Source organism: Nicotiana sylvestris, chromosome 4 (genome assembly GCF_000393655.2).
Source record: "Nicotiana sylvestris chromosome 4, ASM39365v2, whole genome shotgun sequence".
Taxonomy (NCBI): domain Eukaryota; kingdom Viridiplantae; phylum Streptophyta; class Magnoliopsida; order Solanales; family Solanaceae; genus Nicotiana; species Nicotiana sylvestris.
This window is the reverse complement of record NC_091060.1, coordinates 61,239,405-61,248,311: the sequence shown is the minus strand read 5'-3', so window position 1 is coordinate 61,248,311 and position 8,907 is coordinate 61,239,405. Positions and strand designations below refer to the sequence as shown.

At 43.7% G+C, this 8,907-nt stretch overlaps 1 pseudogene; it reads right to left on the bottom strand.

The window, feature by feature from the left end:
- Nucleotides 1–2,819: 2,819 nt before the first annotated feature.
- On the bottom strand, nt 2,820–7,600 carry LOC138889595 (uncharacterized; annotated as a pseudogene).
- Between the last annotated feature and the right edge of the window lie 1,307 nt (nt 7,601–8,907).

Here is an 8,907-nt window from a genome sequence, read left to right as displayed (position 1 = left end):
TTTATCAAGACATCTTCTTTTGAGTGTTCAAGTTAGCTACAAACATACAATTCTAAGGCACTTTAGCAAGATTCAGCCATTAAGACTAGGCGTTACACTCTAATGTCGATTGTGTTCAGGTGTACTAATGCCAAGGGATTCTCTTACTATTTCAGCTCTTAGCCCATCGATGCTAACTAAAACAAAATAAACAAAATAAACAAAAACTACCTACAACCGGTTCAACTTAAACCCTTGGAAAAGAACTGTGGCCCAAAGAAAAACCAAGGGGGAGTTACTACGCAATCTATTTATTATTTTTATTTTTTTGTTCGACTTATGTCCCTCAAGAGACTTGTCGAAAGGTGTCCGTCGTTGGGCCAAGTCGAAGTTAATTACATGATCCTACCCTACCAATGAATCAAAAATAATGCAACAAAAATAAAGCAACAACATACAAAGTTACGCCAATCTATTTACAACAACAGCCATCCCCCACCCCACACTTAAAAATATGGCATGTCCCTATGTCAACAAATAAAGAGTAGAGTAAGGAGGGGGACTTCCCTGAAGATCAATCTTAATCAGAGATGGTGCCAGGATCGAGGTGACATGCTCGTTCTAGTGCTCGAATCCATCCCAAAATATTCTTCTCCGACTTTGCCTGTTGAGTGGTCAGAGTGTCAACTCTGGTGCCCAAGTCTGTGACAGAAGTGCAGAGACCAGCCATATCCTGCTCCAGGGCTGTCATGCGGGTACTACGGCGGGGCTGTGAAGGGCCCGCCTCATCAACTCTTGTAGGTGGTAGGATCTCATCTGCCTCAGCATCATCATCATCAGATTCATCATCCGATTCATCAACATTCACCACCGACTCTATCCCAATTCTGATTTTTCTTGCCAGGAACAAGGCTTTCAGTGGAAATTTCCCATCAACTCTAGGGTTTTCAGGGACTCTACCAAGATGGCACAGCCTGGTGACTAGAGAAGGGAAGTAGAAGTCTTTGAGCAACTCAGGTGATCTAATTAGCATCTCGTCATGGAGGATCCGGGCCACATCAAAATCCCTGTGGGCCATGAAATAGTAGATCGCCACCGCTCGTGGTAGATTGACATCGGTCGTATTGCTGGAGGGAAACAACCAATTGTTGATAATTGTTAGCCAACACTTAGCCTCCCAATTGATAAACTGGGAGTTAAGTGTGATCCCGTGCTTTATCCATATGTAGTCTCTGTCTGGCACACAGATAGTTTCAAGAAGAGTTGCCCACATGGCACTTGATCGGCTAAAGGTATGATAAGCATCAACTTCCCTCCTGAACACTGGCAGCCGGTACACCCTGCGAATGGCCTCGATGGATGCATTTACCCGGGTATTGTGCACAGTAAAAACCCCATTCTCATGCTCCGGGCAGTTAGCATAGAACTCACTAACCATCTGAACATTGGCATCCTCCGGTACCTCGAAGAAGATGTCCAGCTGACACCTCCTCAATTCATTGAAGATATTCGGGAATTCCACCTCTAAGGCTTGTCGGTCAATATTCACCTCATGTAGCAATTCCTTAGCTGCCCTTGCATTGTACATATCCTCCGCCGGTTTGGAGAAAAACCTGGTGTTGTCAAACTGGGGTGCACTGGTTTGACCCCTAGCCCTCGAGGAGCTACCCGGTCCACTACGGAGGACCAGGTGTTGCGTCTCTTCCTAAATGGATTCATTGTACCTGTCAAATAGGGAAACGCCTATTAGTGAGTGTGTGAAATGTGGGAACTATGGGTGGTTACTCAGACTTCACCACAACCATGTCACAATAGCTCTTATAACTCCATTGGGGCAATTTCTCAAACACCTGTGGGCAAAACAATTTCCACACACATATAGCCCATATGGATACAACCATGCTACCCTCAAATAACAAGTGGTACTACATAAGTACACCCCACAACAATTAGTTCAACACCCACAACATACATCTCTCCACCACGTTATACACATAATTCCTTAACAAGCACCCACCAAGACAAAATTCAAAAGAAAAAGAACAAAAAGAAATCTACTAAAAATACTACACCATTACAACATTAAACTATATAAAACTAAAATAAAATACAAAAGATGAGGGAAGAGAGAAGAGACATACCTTAATGGAAAAAGGGATGAGAGGAATGAAGATGGGGGAGTAGTATGAGTGAAGAGGAAGAAGGAGAAGAAGAGAGGAATTTGGGGAGGTAGGGTTTAGAGAGAGAGAGAGATGGAGAAATAGAGAAGGGGATCGGGTGTTTTGGTGACATAAGAAGGGGGTTCTGATATTATTAGGGGGTGGGTTAAGAGAATTGAATAAAATAAAAAAAACGGAAAAGAAATAAAAAAATAGAAAAAATACTTACCTGATGACGAACTGCCGCGGTCGTACCACGGTCCCACCGTGGTCGCGGTAGGCTTAATGCCTCGAGACAGAATGATATCATCTCACCGCGGTCCCACCTCGGTCACGGTGAGTCTAGCAAATTCGAGGCAGAATACTTGGCCTCTACTGCGGTCTTGCCGCGGTCGCGGTGCTGACACTTTTTATTTTATATATAGAAAGTTACACAAGAAAAGACTAACAACAGTCATGGGTTGCCTCCCACGCAGCGCCTGATTTAACGTTGCGGCACGACGCAAACAAGTGCATTTAAGGCTCGCTCGACCTCTGAGGTTCCGTCAGGTGGATTTCTGACACTTTCTTTGGTTCTTTCATGCCTATGTATAGCTTCAATCTCTGCCCATTGACTCTAAATGTGTGAGAGTCTTTCTCTAAGGCAATCTCTACAGCCCCTGAAGGGAATACTTCGACCACTCAAAATGGACCAAACCATCGTGACTTAAGCTACCAGGGAACAGCCGTAATCTTGAGTTATAGAGCAATACCATGTCCCCGGGTTTGAAATGTCACTCAACAATGTTTTGGTCGTGCAACCTCTTCATTCTTTCCTTGTACAACCTTGTGCTTTCAAAAGCAAGATGTCGGAACTCTTCAAGCTCATGCAATTCAGTGATTCTCGTTGTGCCCACAGCCTCAATGTCTAGGTTCAGCTATTTCAGTGCCCACCAAGCTTTGTGTTCAAGTTCCACTGGCAAGTGGCAGGCCTTCCCAAACACCAACTTATATAGTGACATACCAATTGGTCTTTTAAATGCAGTTCTATAAGCCCAGAGTGAATCATCTAGCTTTTTCGCCCAATCAGTTCTTGTGGCATTTACATTCTTGGTCAATACACTCTTTATCTCTCTATTAGACACTTCCACTTGTCCACTGGTTTGCGGGTGATAAGGGGTAGCCACCTTGTCCCATACATCATACTTTGCTAGCAACTTCTCGAAGGCTCGATTACAGAAGTGAGTGCCTCCGTCACTGACAATCGATCTCGGGGTCCCAAAATGGGTGAATATGTTCTTCTTCAAAAATCCCACTATGACTCTTGCATCATTAGTTGGGCAACGCTGCAGCTTCTACCCATTTGGACATGTAATCCACAGCAACAAGTATGTACTTATTGCCAAAGGAGCTGACGAAGGGTCCCATGAAGTCAATCCCCCAGACATCAAACACTTCCACCTCTTGAATCGGGTCCATGGGCATCTCATGGCGACGGGAAATGTTCCCGGTTCGCTGACATTCATTGCAGCCCTTCACCCATTGGTGCGCATCTTTAAACATTATTGGCCAAAAGAAACCGGCCTCTAGTACTTTTGCAGCTGTCCTGACTCCTCCAAAATGTCCTCCATACGCCGATGCATGACATGCCTACAAAATAGAAGATTGTTCTATCTTGGGGACGCACCTCCGGATCATATTATCAATACATATTCGAAACAAGTAAGGTTCATCCCAATAATACATGCGGCAGTCACGATAAAACTTTTTCTTTTGTACAGAGGAAAGGTCATAGGGGACTATACCGCTGGCCAGGTAATTTGCAAAGTCTGCATACCATGGCACTTCCTCAAGACTAGTAGCGAGCAGCTACTCATCTGGAAAGGTTTCCAGAATATCCTCAACCTCAACTGAGTTTTCAACTCCCTAAAGTCGTGATAGATGGGCAGCGACTTGGTTTTCTATGCCTTTACGGTCATGAATTTCGAGGTCAAATTCTTGCAGTAGCAACACCCAACGAATTAGGCGCGGCTTAGACTCCTTCTTCTCAATCAAATACCTGAGAGCTGCATGATCAGTATATACAATTACCTTAGAGCCAATCAGGTATGATCTGAACTTATCGAAGGCAAACACCACAGCTAACATCTCCTTCTCAGTTACAGTGTAGTTCAACTGGGCTCCACTCAGCATTCTACTAACATAGTAAATTGGATGCATTAGCTTGTCTTTATGTTGTCCCAGCACTGCCCCCACTGCGTAGTCACTAGCGTCACACATGAGTTCGAAAGGTTGCTCCTAGTTGGGGGCAACAATGATAGGTGTTGTGACTAGCCTCTTTTTCAACTCCTCGAATGCTACCCTGCAATCATTAGAAAACAAGAAAGGGTCATCTTTTTCTAACAACTTATAGAGAGGGTTGGCAATTTTTAAGAAGTCTCTTATGAATCTCCGGTAGAAACGGGCATGCCCGAGGAAGCTCCTGATTGCCTTGACTGAAGTTGGAGGTGGCAGCTTTGCTATCACGTCAACTTTCGCGCGATCCACCTTAATTCCTTTACTGGACACCCGGTGCCCCAAGACTATACCCTCTTGTACCATGAAATGGCACTTCTCCCAATTAAGAACCAGGTTAGTCTCAATACACCGCTTCAGCACACGAGTCAGATTTATAAGGCACTCATCAAATGAGTTCCCCACCACTGAGAAATCATCCATGAATACCTCTATTATGTCCTTTACCATGTCAGTGAATATGTCCATCATGCACCTTTGGAATGTGGCGGGTGCATTGCATAGGCCGAAGGGCATCATCCGAAAGGCATAAATGCCATATGGGCAACTGAAGGAGGTCTTCTCTCTGTCCTCTGGTGCTATGGAGATCTGATTGTACCCTGAGTACCCATCCAGAAAACAAAAGTGTGACCTCCCTGCCAATCTGTCTAACATCTGATCAATGAAGGAAAGTGGGAAGTGGTCTTTCCGGGTGGCCAGATTTAACATTTTGTAGTCCATGCAAATTCACTAGCCCGTGACAGTTCTTGTTGAAATCAGTTCATTGTTATCGTTTTTGATCACCGTCATGCCACCCTTCTTAGGCACACATTGCACTAAGCTAACCCAGTTGCTGTCAGAGATTGGGAAAATGATTCACGCATCTAACCACTTTATCACTTCTTTCTTCACCACTTCCTTCATGTTTGGGTTCAACCTTCTTTGGTGTTCCTTAGACGGTTTGTGTCCCTCTTCCAGCAGAATTTTATGCATACAGTACGCGGGGTTGATCCCCTTAATGTCTGCCATAGTCCACCCAATGGAAGTCTTACACTCCTTGAGTACCTGCAAAGGTTGTTGTGCCTGCACATCTAACAAACTAGATGAGATAATAATAGGTAATGTGGAGTCAGGTCCAAGGAACTCATACCTGAGATGGGTGGGCAGTGGCTTCAATTCCAGCTTTAGTGGTTCTTTGATGGACGGCTTGGCTGGAGGGGTTTCTCTATTTTCTAAGTGCAAGGGCTCAAATTACAGAGTTATATCCCAGAACCCTCTGCCCTCTAACGCCAATACCCATTCTGCCAATTCTTCTCCATTCACCTCATCTAAATTCATCAGACATACAGCAAGAGGGTCCTCAATAGTCAGCATCTCATCATCAGTTTCTACAATTACATCCACGGCATCAATAAGAGAGCAATTGGCGAATTCACTTGGTCGCCTCATAGATTTTTGCACATTTAATGTTATCTCTTCATCATTCAATCTCATCTTGAGCTCACCAGTATCACAATCAATGAGAGCTCTCCCAGTGGCTAAGAACGGTCTTCCCAAAATTATGGGAATTTCTCCATCCACCTTGCAGTCTAACGTCACAAAATCTGCAGGGAACACAAATTTCCCTACCTGAATCAACACATCATCCAGGATACCAGAGGGTCTTTTTACAGTCATGTCAGCCAGCTGCAACAACATGGAAGTGGGTCTAGCTCTTCCAATCCCCAACCTCTTATAAATCGCCAGTGGCATAAGATTTATGCTAGCCCCTAGATCACAAAGTGCCTTAGCAAAAGCAAAATTACTAATGGTGCAGGGGATTGTGAAACTCCCCGTATCAGACAGCTTCTCAGCAATTGGTCTAACTACCACTGCACTGCAGGTCTGAGTAAGAGTCACTGTGGCCAGGTCTTGGAAATTGAATTTTTGGGGAATCAAGTCCTTCATAATTTTTGCATACCCAGGCATCTCTTTCAAAGCATCTATCAATGGGATATTTACCTGGATTTGTTTCAGCATCTCTAAGAATTTCTTGTATTGCTCCTCTTTTTGGTACTTGGCCAGCCTCTGAGGGAATAGTGCGGGAGGTCTCTTCTTCCCAATGATTTGGGATTGTTCTTTATCAGCTGCAACCTCAACTACTTGTTCCTGGGCTGTCTCAGCTTCTTTCTCAGTCTCAATCTGAATGTTATGTTCTTCCTGAGCAGGCTAGACTGTCCCCTCTGTTAGTTTTGTTGACTCATCTAGCTCAATGGGCACTGGTATGAGTGTCTCAGCCTGTCTGCTTTCTCGAGTCCTCTCTTGCTCCACGTCTAAATCTCTGTCATTCCATAGACTCACTGCCATCAGCTGCTTCAGGCCTTGATCTTTTGGGTTTATTTGAGTGTCTGTAGGTAATGTCCATGAGGATGACTATTTAGAGACATCGAAATTTGGCTCATCTGCACTTCAATATTCTTGATAGCTGAATCATGTGCATCTACTCTTTCACTAATTTTTGCATTAGACCCAATAACCTGCTGCATCATTACCTCAAGTCTAGCAAACCCATCTTCCTGTCGTCCACCATGCTGCTGCTGAGGAGGGTGATACCTCTGCTGCTGATTTTGATTGTTATATCCCTGTGGCCTTGGGTAAGGTGCCATATTGTTAGGAGGTCTCATACCTCCCATGTTCCCATTGTTGAACTGTGGTTGGCCTGGCCTGTACGGCTGATTTTGCTGGCCCCAATTCTGACCACCCTGTCTTTGGCCTCCATAATTAGACACATAGTTCATGTCTTCAAGGTAATGATGATGATCATGTTCTGCATTCCAGTGGTTGCCAATTGGATGACTAATGCTAGATGTGCACAAGCCCCTATTAGCAGTATCTACGATGTGTACCTGCTGCTTCTGCCCTGACTCTTCCACCTTTTTGGTGAGGATACTCATCTGTGTCAATAAGGTGCCCATATTTTCAGCCATAGAGTTGGATGGATCTAAAGGTACTGAGTGAACCACTGGAGTGATAGGTGCATTCCTGGTTGTCCATCCCGAATTCTGTGCAATCTTATCAAGAAAACTCTGTCCTTCTCTCCATGTTTTGCTCAAAAATGCTCCACCAGCTGAAGCATCAACAATGTTCTTCACGCTATCTGACAATACCATGTAAAACCGCTGTCCCAACATCAGTTCTGGAATACCATGGTGCGGACATATAACCAGCATCCCTTTGAATCATTCCTATGTTTCATGCAGTGTCTCCATTGGTCTCTGTTTGAAACTCAAAATTTCATCAATTCGTTGAGCAGTCTTGTTGGGTGGGTTGAACTTGTTCACGAATTGCTTGACTAACTCCTCCCAAGTTGTTATGGAATTAATGGGGAGTGAGTTTAGCCAGGTCTGGGCAGCTCCTGTCATTGAGAATGGAAACAATAACAGCTTGATTGCTTCCGGAGTTACTTTGGGTTGCCTTTGGGTTTTGCAGATTGACAGGAAATTCTTCAAGTACTGTTGAGGATCTTCGACTTGTGTCCCTGAAAATAGTCCCTTGTTTTGCAACAAGTGCAGCATGTTGTTCATGATTTGGAATGATTCAGCCTATATCTGCGGGACTAAAATTGTTGTAGCCAGATTTTCAGCTATGGGTTGTGCCCAGTCATAGAGAGCAGCCTCTGGCACAAGAGGTGTCACTGGCGCTATCGGTACAACTGGTCTACTTCGTGATCCCCTATGTCTGGTTTAAACTATTCAGTTATTTGTTGTTGTTTGTTTTTCCGGTTGGCCCGATTCAAGGCCTTGAAAACTCCCTCGGGATCTGATAATGCTTCAAATACTTCACCAATTCTCGATGAGTTTCTAGGCATGCACATGTACAACCATGTCAACAACCGTTAAAATTTCAATACAAAGATTGGGTATAGAGAAAACTGACTATTCTAAGAATTTTTGTACTTCTTTCAATTGTAATTGATAACACCGTTAACTCCCCGGAAACATCGCCAAAATTTGATCACGCCCAACTATGCCTTATAAAAAGGACTAAGCGGTCGTTGCAAATATAATCCAGTTTACAAGTCCGGAGTCGAACCCACAAGGAATTAACCGATCAATTACTCTCGTTAGACTTATTAAATTCCACAGAATCACCTTCCCAAATGTTGTAAATAACAATTGAGGATATTTCTACTTAATACGAATGAAAGTAAATAAGCAACTGAAAACTAACTATGATTAAGTGTAAACAATTAAGAGAAGGTTCTAAGGTTATGATTTCCCCTATTGATAGAATTCCTTCCAGTTATGTTTCACATAGATTAACCAAATAGTCTCTGCCAATCATGAGCACTCTTATTACCGTAAATCTCTCCCGAGTAATCACGATAATTTACTAGACGTACTCTCCCGAGTTACGCTAGCTAGCTTTATTTATTACAGCTCACTTTAGATTGCATCCAAGGCTTCGTTATCCCTAATCCTACATTTAAACCCTCGGTTATTGATCCCTCATATACTTTGGGAGTGGTGTTGTTCAA